We start from the raw sequence: 12982 nt of genomic DNA on the forward strand, positions 1-12982 counted from the left end.
TGGCTGGCTGCAGAATCCAGGACAAATATCAAGACTTGGAGCTACAGAAATCAAATCATCCTGAGTGGATTATTATAATGATGACCCTCTCCATGGATTCCTACATGCCCTTTTAACAAAGCCTTTTGTGGCCAAACTGGCATTTCTAGTTAAGATTTTGAAACCATTGTATTTAATGCCTTCTCATTGATTAGGTCAAAAAAGAAAGAAATCGACTTTCCTATGGAGATAGGCAAATCTTTTCTTTCTTTTTCTGTTTTTATAATGAACTGAAATATAAAGCCATCTTGTTCTCTAGATATCCAGAGGAAATTAATCACCTCAAAATAGAGAAGGAGAAAGTTGGAAGTACAAAATGACATGTCTGAGTTTTTCTGTGGCTTCAAAATACCCACCTCGGTAAAGATACCACCAGATTTATTGTTAACCAGCCTTGGGTTCTTATTTCTGATCTACCTATTGGGTAATAAAAGATTCAATTTATTTTGATTGTTTCAGAATATCACAGAGCAACAGAGAAAATGTGGATCACTCCAACTCTAGCACAAGGTCGGGGAGGAAAAAAAACCAGAGAGTTTGGAATTTCTAAATGCTCGTGTTTGAGAAATGGGGAGCATCACAAACTAACAGCAGAGGTGGACATTTTTTACAGGGTAAAGGATTCCCATGGAACAGCACTCGTCAAATGCAAATAAAAATTGTACAAAGAAGGTAACTTCTTTCTCTGTCCCCACATCTCTCCATCTGAAACTTCATTCTTCCATTAAAACAGAATTGTGCTTTGTGATGTATAAAGTCTGTTTCTTTCTCTTCAAGTTGAATGTTAATGTTCTGCTTTGTGCCCTTAACTTAATGGATATTCTCAAAACTGGCAGCTTTTTCTTCATGCGGGAAGAAGAAATAATTCTGAATTAAGAACACCAAAATAGGTTAAGGATACATTATGTCAGAGGCTGTAGATTGTTAACAAGCAAAGAAAGCACGAAGCATGGAGTATAATACAATTAAGGGCACCCGGGTAAGATTGCCAGCCATTTCATCCCAATGACTTCACCTGTTGATGCCAGAGGTGACCCTTTCCAGTCTGTCTAACATTTTACAGAGCACAGGTGGTTTTCTAATTGCTGAGTGATCTGCAATTAGCAAGTGTAGTAGATGCTGTGGTGCCCTGCCTGGATCCCTTACCCAGCCCGTCACTCCCTTCTCCAATTGCTGTGAGTGTAGACTTCTAATGACCCACAGCTGCCCCCTATTTTTAGAGAATTGCGAATGGCAGCTGCATCTCCCAGGAGGTCATGCTCCTCGCCCCAACTAAGGGCAGCCAATGACTGATGAATGTGGGACTACAAATGGCCCCCTTACATCGAAGGTGAGGGCCATAATTAATTTTGTGGTGTGATCCCCTGGATCAGGTCAAGACTGGCCTTTGTACAGGACCACATCCTTGCTGAGCTCTTTCCTCTCTCCTCTCCCGCTTTGCACCCCACTCTGCTGGCTTTCTCTGAAGAGCACGGCTTCACTAAACCTTATGCACCAGAACTACCGTCTGAGGCTCTGATTCCAGTGTGCCCAGAACTAAAAGAGTGAGTTTGCTCATATATCTTTCTTAATGGATTCAATAACATAATATCATTGTTAACTAGAATTCTCTTGAAAAATGATAGACTATTCTCTCTGAATTGCTGAAGTCTTTTCTTCAATTAGAAAAGTTCTTTCAGTTCAGGTTGAAGTCTTTTCTTCAATAAGAAAAGTTCTTTCAGTTCAGCAGTGTTCTCTGTGTAGCCTTTATCCATCAGCTTACGTGGAAAAATCATGGTTGGCAAAGGATCAAAGTCACAAAGGTTGAAAATTTGAACCCTATGACTGATTCCTACTTGCCTCTTTTTCATTTTTTTAGTTTGTCTAGTATTCAACTCTATTTACAGAACTCCTCTTAAAAGCTTGGCTTTTCAAGTTAGAACAATGTTCTGCCACAATAGGAATAATTATGATGGCCTTAGTATATGGTAGTCATCTGGGTGACAAAATAAAAGATTTTTGCTTGGAATCAAATAGTCCATTCAAGTCTGAAATGATATGTATTTTCTGGGCCCTCTGTAATTAGAAATGTGATTGTATAAATGTCTGAAAATCTGTTCTGGTTTTAAAGAAATTGGCCTACAGCCTGTTCTAATCCGGACACAAAATTCACAGAATTTGAAGGTCTCCTTGTATCACTACCAGCTAGTGGTATGAGGGTGGGCTGATTCAGCAATTGGAAGAACGGTGATTCCAGCTGACAGGTGCAGTCCTCCAGGAAATGCCAGGTTGACCCTGCTGCTTAGAAAAGCAGAACAGAGAGGTGATGGCAAAGGATACAGGGAACGGAAATATTTGAAAGGCATTATTATTTATGTTGGGTGGGGCAAGGATACATGATTGCACAGTGGAAGAGTTGGAATCCTTCACCCACTTCACAATTGTGCTTTGTATCAAACATAATGTCCAAACATATTGACTGATGCACTGAATTGGATGTTACTGATTCTCAATACTATATTTTGCTCTAAACAAATTGGCTTTTTGTTTCTATCATGTTATTGCTTATTTATAATCAACATCTTCTATCCTAAAACATTCCTAAAGCAAGCAGGTTCTTGCTGTTTTCTATTTAGACATTTGATGTTCATTTGGGTCCAATGTCTTCATGTTTACAAGTGATTTTTGCTGGATTTGTAGGATGTAAAGTTTTTGCCATTTGATCTGTGACTGGGATGCATCCATTAGAAGGTCAGTGCTGAAAAGCCAGGAAATTGCTTTTAATTTTATGTAATTTACGGTTTATTTGTAAAATTCACAGAATTTCACATCCTAAGATTATTTTCCTGGGATTCTGTTTCAAAAAGGCCACTGGATCTTAAGGAAAGATGAACTCATTTTGTTATTGTTGTTGAATTTCCAAACAAAAAGGCTTAAGGCTTGGAATTTGCCATTTATTACTGAGAAAGTAGAGGTAACTATTCTAGTTGCTAATGTCCTTTTTCAATAAATATCCTTTCCCTGCCTGCCACAGGATTGTCATCCCACTTTAAAGGGTTAGATCACAGAAGAGGCGTCTCTCAAAGTTAGGTACTTCCTATCCCTCTTTGATAGGAGGAAAGCAATACTTGGTGAGTTAAAAGAAAAATACATCAGAAAATCTGAATTGTTCTATTCTCTTTCCTATGACCATAATGCATTTTATAACTGTCTTTATCGAAATGGAAACATATGTTTTTTAAAATCCTGTGGGAGTTAAAATTTTGACCTTGATTAGCTTAGGCATCTCTAGTAGTAGTTTCTACAATTAGAATCTGGCAAGGAGAAAAAAAATCAGTGGATAAGAGGAAGGACACTTTGGGAGGCTGAGGCGGGCGGATCACGAGGTCAGCAGATCGAGACCATGTATAAAAATACAAAAAAAAAATTAGCCGGGCGCGGTGGCGGGCGCCTGTAGTCCCAGCTACTCGGGAGGCTGAGGCAGGAGAATGGCGTGAACCCGGAAGGTGGAGCTTGCAGTGAGCCAAGATGGCGTCACCGCACTCCAGCCAGAGAGACAGAGCGAGACTCCGTTTCAAAAAAACAAAAACAAAAACAAAAAAGAGGAAGGACACAAGGATATTTTCATATGCTTATAAATTGGCTATGTCACCGCTTTAAGTTGGTTTAATATGTTGGTTTAAAATTCAGTCTTCTTCTCTAATTATTTCTTGCCTCCCTCTAGAAATAAGCCAAGATTCCTTGAACTAGAACTCAAACTAGAAGTTCATTATTAGCCTCTCTTAGTAGTTTGGCTAGTAATTGCATGATTAGACTAACACTTTAAGTCGTCAAGGAAGATTAATCACTTGTGAATAAGTAATTATTTTTGTAGATACGACTGTGGGAAAAACAGACCATTGGTAAAACGGAATCCTTAAAATATAGTTAATCCTTAATTATCCATGTTCATAAAAAAGGAAAAGATCCAAGAGATATTTCAGCAATAACCTGTATATGTTATTAACATGCATTTATATGTTTTTAGAGCAGGTTTTCTTCTATAATTAAAATATTTAAGGCTAACCTGAAAATTACTTTACATTCTCTGAGTTTTTACCAATTAATGACAGTGATGTCATCCAAAAATACTCTGGGTGTTGAAGGTCAGTCTAGAAAGAACTCTTTTACTGCAGTTGATTGACTAAGTAAGTAAGCAAGCCTCATCTGAACACTTGAGAACCCTCTTCAAGCAGGAAAAAATGCAACAGACCAACAGCTACCAAAAAAAAAAAAAAAAAAAAAAAAAAGGTGCAAAAGTCCCGACTGTGTCAGAGAGTCTTTGTATCACAGAGTGGTAATTATTTCGTTGCATATGTAAAATATTTGTTGCATTAAGTCATGAAGATTCCAAAACCATGTAATATGAAATCTATATTGAGAAAAGATGAAACTGTATGTTGGAAGGTTAGCTGCTTCCTTTCCCCAAGAGTTTTCCTCAGGGTCATCCCAAAAATGTGCACGGCCTCAGGTAAATATTTTGTGTGGGTCCTCTGTCTGTATAAACAATTTGATTTAAAAAGTGTTACAAAGTTTATTCTTCAGAAAATGGGTAAAGTGGAGCTACTTACACACTCGTTTATTGTCCAATCATTGCTTGTAATGATTCCTTATATCAGCCAGTAGATTGGCATTGTATCTTCTGGTTCTTTATTGTCAAATGTGTGGTTCCTGGCTAATTTCATATCTTCCACCATGTGAGAAACAGGTAGCAATGCTGTTATTATTCACAATGCAACGGCTCTTTAGATTCTGTTTGTGCTGAAACAGTATAGACCTCTGCCTCTGCAGTTCTCTAATACCATTTATTTAATGCTGGTTGCATCATTACTCATGAGGCTGCATCATTCATATTGTCACCCATGACTACTGGTTTCTCATGACTGTCTCAAAGGCTGTTACTACGCTTTGTTGATGATGACCACAAATGCAAATCTTATCCAGCATATGCAGAAAAATGTGAATGATACATTGTTTTCTGGTCATGTAAAATTTACTGTATAGAATTTTACAGCATGTAAACTTAGAATACTGTATTTTCCAGTATGTCTTCTGCTGAATGCTTTAGGCAGTGGCCACTGTATTCCTACGATGTGATCTCTTTTAGTGCTGGCTGTGTGTTTGCCTTCCACCACTTCTACCAGTGGGGAAAATAAGTGAGGGACCTACAGAGGATAAGAAGAGTGGTCCCATTTGCACAAGAAATGTCCATCCCTTGTCTAGCATGGCTCAAGACCAGCCTGGCACATTACAACATCAACACATGATGTAAGGCAAGAGAGAAAATGGATCTGAAGAGTCACAGGGTAAAGGAGAGCAAAGATCTTGAAAGCTCTTTGTGCAGATGGGCAAGGCCACCCCAAAGCCTGACCCATGGTGTAGAGCCTGTGGAGGAAGTAGAATGACAGCTCTAGGTAGAGGATACCTTGTGCCATCCTGGTTCCTCCATACACTGGAGGTGGCACCGCAGTCTAAAGAGCTATTATACCAGCTCACGTGTGTGGCTTAAGCCCAGGGATCGGCAGAGTCCTGAATTGTTCTGTGTCCCTCCAAAGTCAGGGTCACTGTCACCCTAAGACAGCATGTCAGCAGCATTCCAGAGGCCCAATTTTATCCAATCTTTCGTGGTCTCATATAAAAACTATTCTCCTGGACAGCAGTGCTTTCCTCCTAGAGGTTCTTTGGGGAATTTGGTTTACCTCATGCATGAGGCAGAGAATAATTTAATTTTTTTTTTTAAGTGACAGGGTCTTGCTCTGTCACCCAGGCTGGAATGCAGTTGCACAAACATAGCTCACTATAGTCTCGAACTCTTGGGCTTGAACAATCATCCTGACTCAGCCCTGAGAAGCTAGGACTACAGGCACATGCCACCATACCCAGCTAATTTTTTAATTTTTTGTAGAGATGGGACCTTGCTATGTTTTCCAGTCTGGTCTCAAACTCCTGGCCTCAAGTGATCCTCCTGCTTTAGTCTCCCAAAGTGCTGGGATTATAGGCATGAACTACCACGGCTGGCCCGGGTAGAGGCTTAGTGAGTGCTCTGTAGAGGAGAAATGGAGACATAGGTCCTGATCTAGTCTGAGACTTCCCGACCAAATAGCAGAGGGGCTGGTCCCAGGCACCAGATGGGGACTTAGAACATTTCTTGGAAGGTGCTTTAAGGCATGGTGCTCCCTGAGGTGCAGGCCCAGGTCAGGTTTCCTGCTTACCTGGATCAAAGGATGGTACTGGATCTCCTCTCAGCTTCTTTGTTTTGCTTCATCACTAACAATTGCCTCATACAATCTTGAGGTTTGTTCTGAAATTGCTGCCTAGTTACTACTAAGTGCCCTCCTTGATGTCCCGGTAGGTAATCTTCAGAGATGTGCTTTTAGGGTCTCTCTGCAGCACAGGTGAGGAAGTTTAAGATTTTGAGAACAAATTACCACATTCTTCAAGAATTAACATAAATTCATATGCATTAGCATTATATGTAATAGTTCATCTCCATTTCAGAACAGTGGACTGATCTCTGAAGAGAAACTTTCAGCTCATGGACTCTTCACACAGAGAAACAGCTCACGAAAATGGGGCCATTATTATTGCTTACTGTGTTTCCATTTAAATTGATGAAAGCAGAGCAACTTGTCACTTCAGTAGAAAAAAGTAGAATATATGAGTTTTGTGGAAGCTTCAGGAGTCACAAGTTATGACTAGCAATGTAAATCTATTCTTTAGTATCTAGTCCCACTCAAAGAACAATGAAAGGTAGTGGAAGTCTCTTTGTCTTTTTGTGCTTAGAAGAAATAGATATGAAAAATTGGTATTCTAAAGTCATAGATCAAACATTGTAGTTTAAGAATTTTAGAATGACAATAATTAGAAAGAAATACATCTTTTATGGAAAAAGTAATACTTTTTATTTCTTTGGTGTTGCTGGGGAGAAAAGATGTGGTAATGTTCAGAGGGTAGAACTTTCTTCCTGCTCTGAAGCATAGATGAACTCCAGACTTCAGTTTTAACTTTAATCTAATCCCTTCTGCTTTTCTGTTTTCTTTTTCTTATTCTTTATCTTCTTTTTCATGGTGCCATTTCTTCACAGGTAAGGACATACTGTTAAAAGCCTTTTGTGTGTAAAGGGATCACTTCCTTCAGAAGTTGTTATTTAAATTTGCCTTAGTGGAAAATTAGTTGACTCTATTCCAAAATAGAGAATCTTGTAGGACTCGTCTGTTCTAAGAGAAGAAGGTGTTTCAGGTAGAACAATGGGTCTGATGCAAACTCTGTCCATAAATTAAAAAAGGAAATAATAAATAATTTGTCTCCGTTTTAGGGATGATTCATTGCTGATCTCTTTGCTTATTCTTATGTAACTATTAAAGAAATAAATAGCTACTCTTAATGTGTAAAGAATAATGCTGATCCACATTTGTCACTAAGGAAGGAGCTCCAAGCAAGATTAAAAGAGAAAAGCAATTTGATTCCTTTTATTTAAATTCAAAGAGGAGATACAGAGACACATTTGCATTTTTTATATATATATTTTTTTTCCTGGAAAGATGTGTAAGAAAACTGTTGACCATGATTATCACTGTGGTGTGGGGTTGGGAGAAGTAGGATAGGAGTAGCTTGTTTATATCCTGTTTAATACCTTTTTGCAGTATTTCAATTTCCTTACTATGTTTCTTTATGTGGTAGGCAAAATTCTCAAATGGCTCCCAGATTTCCTACCTCCTCAGTGGACATGCCCTGTGTAATCCCCAGGTCTGTGACTATGATAGGTTTTACTCTTGTGATTTAATGATGTTGTGTGGCACCATTTACTTTAAGAGGGATGATCCAAGTGGGCCTGACCCAATCACAGGAGCCCTTTAATGGCAGAGAGTTTTCTCTAGCTGGTGGAAGCAGATGATGAGGAAGTCAGACATTTAAAGCATGAGATGGACTGGACTTGCCATTGCTGGCTTGAAGATGGAGGGCACTACACGGTGGGGAATATGGGCAGTCTCTAGGAGTTGAGAGCAGTCTCTAGCAGACAGCCAGCGAGGGAATGGCGACCCATTCCTATTACTGCTGGGAACTGAATTCTGCCAACAAGAATGAGCTTGGAAGTGAATTTTCCCAGATCCTCCAGACAAGAACTCAGTCCAACTGACACCTTGATTTCAGCCTTTAGCTACTCTGAGCAGAGAACTCAGACTGGGAAATTTATTATTTTCCAGTTATTTCTTATTTCCCACACTGGATTTCTGACCTGCCAAACTGTGGGCTAAAAAATGAGTGCTGTTTAATGTCACTACATTTGTGGTAATTTGTTGCACAACAATAGAAAACTACTATTACACTTTGGGAGGCCGAGGCGGGCAGATCACCTGAGGTAAGCAGTTCAAGACCAGCCTGACCAATATGGAGAAACCTGGTCTCTACTAAAAATACAAAATTAGCTGGGCATGGTGGCACATGCCTGTAATCCCAGCTACTTGGGAGGCTGAGGCAGGAGAATCGCTTGAACCCGGAGGTTGTGGAAGCTTCAGAAGTCACAAGTTATGACTAGCAATGTAAATCTATTTTTTTGGATGTTGCAGTGAGCCGAGATTGCGCCATTGCACTCCAGCCTGGGCAATAAGAGCGAAACTCTGTCTCAAAAAAAAAAAAAAAAGAAGAAGAAGAAAGGAAACTACTATTAGTTTTCCATAATATTTTAATGTAAGAAAGTAAATAATTACAGTAGGAATTATCTGGACAGTGAGATTATGGGTCATTTTTTCCCTACTTAATATTTTTTAAAATAAATAAAAAACCTTAATAAATATAATTAAAAAAACCAAGGATGAGTTGTTATCGTAAGGAGAATATGCCCTCTTTCAAAGTTGGATATAAAGTTACTATACCTGAAGGGAGCCATATTTTCTCATTGATTTCCATTTTATGTTTTCATTTATACATTCCTACCTCATCCTATAACATTATAAATTAGCAATGTGACTTCATGAGAGAAAATTTCCTTAAAACCAAAAAGCAAACCAATTTGAAAACTTTCATCAAGAGAGTGACCAAGCAGTTTATTGAGGGACACTAGGACTATAGGATGGAAAAGGAATGTCTGTTTGCTTTTGCCGGTAAACCCAGCCCCTCTCACAGGTCTTGGCATACTGTCTGCTTCAACACTTATTTGTCAGTTAAAACAAATGAATGTGCTTGTTGTCAATGTTTCATTTTAAAGACTTTATAAGGTTCCTTCCACTCAGGGCTTCTCTTCCACCATTTTGTTTCCTGCTTTAGAGGCAGAAACTCCTATTCCTGTGTGATTGTATCATTAAGTCCAAACAACTTAGCTTCCATAGCAAAGTCACAGCTTAGCTTCCTGCCAGCTCTATCCTGGACATTTATGGTATCTGCTATGGTCTGAATGTTTATGTCCTCCCCTACTCCCTGCCAAATCCATTTGTTGACAACAAATCCCCAGTATGATGGTGTTAGGATGGGTGCTCTTTGGGAGGTGATTAGATCATGGGGGCTCAGTCCTCCTAAACAGGATTAGTGCCTTTATAAAAGATGCCCTAGAGACCTGCCTTGTCCTTTCCACCATGTGAAGATGCAGTGAGAAGTACCCTCTTTGATCCAGAAATTGGCACTGTCACCAGACACTGAATCTGCTGGTGCCTTGATCTTGGAATTCCCAGCCTCCAGAATTGTGAGAAATACATTTCTGTTGTTTATAATCCATCCAGTTTATAATATTTTTATTATAGCAGCCGGAAAGGACTAAGACAATAACTTACAAAGCTAAGGTACAGTATCTCCATTTAACCATCTTGGGTGACTCTTTCACAAATTATTTGTTTCCTATTGCTTTGCTATTATAAGTTTAAATTCTCTATATACAGGATTCTCAGCACTTTCACCTTCCTCAAAGATGGGGAATTTATAGATGGCAAAGACTATTCTTATTCCTCTGTTTTATCTACATACCCAGCACAGGGCCTGGCACATGTAGCTGCCCCATAAATGTAATAAATGTTAATAAAACAAAATGAATATCTGTATTGGGGAAATGTTTTTTGAAGATAAAAACGCCCTGCAGTTACTGGAAAATTTAGGCCAACTTCTTTTATTTAATCATTTAAAAGTCTAGCTATGAGACAGTTGGGAAGGACATTTTAGTCTCATAATTAAAAAGAGTGATGGCAGAAAGAAAAAAGAAAACACTAAAGATTGTAGTGAAATTACAGCCAATGGGCATCAGTTTCCCTTTCTCTGGTTGATTTCAGGGGCAGTCTCACAAGCTAAGAAACTGCTTTTCTCCATCCGTCCTGGCAGGGAGGCCTTCCTTTTATTATGTAGGTATGTAAAATTATTGATTTAAAGTCCCCAGGAAGTTTGACTTTTCAAATAAGGGCACATTCACTGGAATATGCTGCCTTTCCCTGCGTGCCGTTAGGGTCATAGAGACAATTAACATGCAGTGGACCTAAGAGAACACAGCTAATCCTCGTGCTTCCTTAGATCTTCAAGTGGTTGCCAACATAAAAAGTTTCTCCTTAACAGAGGACATCTTGACCCTTGTGCTAAATCTGTATCAGTTTTTTTTTTCCCAACTCTGAGCTCTGAAGGCTCAATTTAGCATCCAAAGAAATTGAGCTGTGTCCTTTCTCTTTTGTACGTCATTACCAACAATAAAGAGTTGAAGAAGAACTGGAGTGTTGGCTGGCAATTTTGTGATGATATATGACAGAGCAGAATACAGCCTTACTTTTTGTCATCTATAGGGCCTCAGGTTATTGACAAGAGTAGGTATTTTTCAACTGGAACACAGAAGTGGGATGGTAACTTCATATGCTCAGCTTACCAAGAACACCAATCCCTTTGACACCCAGGGGCTGCGCAGGTGGCTAGCAATGTTGATAGCAAGGGGGGGTGCTTTTCCGTTAGAGACCGTACAACCACCCTCCAATGTGATTGACTACTTCTCCTTACACAGCATTAACAGCAATCTTTTCATAAATTCGGGAAGTGGCAAGAGGGAAACTTCTTGTAAGTACCAGCAAGGGTGTTTTTGCATTTTATATCCCCCTAAGAAGGCTTCTGTGTTTTTTCCTAAGGCAAATCCAATCCTGTCACTAACTTTCTCTTATTGTGTTTATGCCTCCAGGAGGGGAAGAAGCACCCAAGAGCCTTCATCTCTGTAGACCAGGAGTCCGAAATGGATGGTCTATGCCTGGGCCACATCCAGCCAGCAGGCATTTACATTTGGCTTGCATAACATTTAAAATGATTTGAATCAGTTGCCAAAAACTAAAAGCCAGGAGATTTTCATGTAAAAAGAAATCTAAATTTTGGCTCTTCTTAAAAGAGGCCTATGTTTTGGACTGGGAAGTCATTGGACCCCATTTCTCACACAGCAAGTGGAACTGGGTAGTGATTGCCAGTTTACCACATGCAGGGTGGCTCCTAGAACATACTTTCCCTTTGTGGGAATTAGAAAGAAGCACTCCCTCTGCACAGGTGGATTATAAGGGTGCCCCATTGGACAGGACACAGCCCATGTGTAATAGCTTTGACACAATTGCCACCATCTCCTTGAGTCAGTTTACTCATGTCTGAGCTTTCAGGCATTTGAGTTTGTGACCCCTGCCAAAGCCTTTGGAGGAAGTAGCTGCCTGCAGCATACATCTTGATGAAAGAGGGCTGGCCTAGAGGGCTTTCTCTGATTGCTTGCACGCAGAGATGGAGACACCAGCATTTGTTTGACTTAGCTCCTGTGTTTTTCTGAGAACACAGCTGGATAATTTTGCAGGAATTATATTCATAGGCTAGGTCTCTGTATCCTCATGATTCACCCTGCTTCCTGAACCTCCACAATCCCACACCCCTGGCCGCATGCTGATTTGCCATTTGTTCCTTTTTTCAGCTTATGAGAGGAATTGTCCAAGGAGAATATAGCAAGTTCTCTCCTATGACACAGGGATATAACTCCTTTAACTTGAAGAGTTTGAGGCAGACTTCATGAACCATTTTTGAATGAGCTGATTCTAGTATCTATCTCTGTTGACAGCTTGCTCTTATTATACCCTTCCCCAAAGTGAACCCTGCAGCTACTGACAATGGATGAGGCCAAGGAGCTAAGGAGCCCCTCTGTGGCCTCAGCATACCTGAATAATAGTCTCTCTGTGGCTCTCCAAGAACAGTGAGGTTTTCTTTTTTTTCTTTTTTTTTTTTTTTAGCACTGGAATGACAATCATCAAAATCATTTACAAAGTGCAGTGTAAGTGATGCTGTATAAGGGGTGGTAAAATGAAGTTGATATTATACCATTTGAGTGCTTATAAACTGACTTATAATTAAGCAGAGTTGTAGGATAATTAAGTGTCTGTTTTGGCAGTAGCATGGATTTCAGATTGGAATTGAACACTGGCCTTGACACTAGTTATTTGAACTGGACTAATCATTCAATTCTGTGACCCTTAATAGAAAAGTAGTTAAATTATAACATGAAGGGTGAGACCTTAGAGTAGTTAAGAACTCAGGAGTCCTTTCTCCATTCTATCTTACTGGTTGGATTCAGTAAACTTCAAAATTCTCTACTCTTAAAATGGAGATAAAAATCATACCTTCCAAATAGGATTTTATATGATTAAATGAGATAATGCATGTATCTAACATGTGATAGGTACACAGTACTGCTGGCATTGGAGTGCTCAGCTGGTATAAAGTAGGTTTTCAAAAATATTGGTTTCCTCCATCTTTCTTGGGTCTTACTGCTTTGGTGCTAAAAATTTTAGCAACTACGAGGAACTAAAGATTGCTTTGCTCAATAAATATTTAACAAATTGCTTTTTACAGTGAAAAGTGTATATATGTATGAAAATCAAGCTGCTTAGTTTAAAGGTGTGACTCCTTAACTAGGGCAGTTTATGTGGAGAGTTAAAAATAATTTTAGAGT

At 39.3% G+C, this 12982-nt stretch overlaps 1 non-coding gene across 1 annotated transcript in view; it reads left to right on the top strand.

The window, feature by feature from the left end:
* Positions 1-795, top strand: part of NABP1 (nucleic acid binding protein 1) — a 117775-nt gene extending 116980 nt beyond the window's left edge. Inside the window, exon 13 of the transcript XR_010149818.1 lies at positions 499-795. This is a non-coding gene — a transcript (nucleic acid binding protein 1). The remainder of the gene's footprint in view (positions 1-498) is intronic.
* Positions 796-12982: the final 12187 nt, after the last annotated feature.

This window comes from Pan troglodytes, chromosome 13 (genome assembly GCF_028858775.2).
Source record: "Pan troglodytes isolate AG18354 chromosome 13, NHGRI_mPanTro3-v2.0_pri, whole genome shotgun sequence".
Lineage (NCBI taxonomy): Eukaryota > Metazoa > Chordata > Mammalia > Primates > Hominidae > Pan > Pan troglodytes.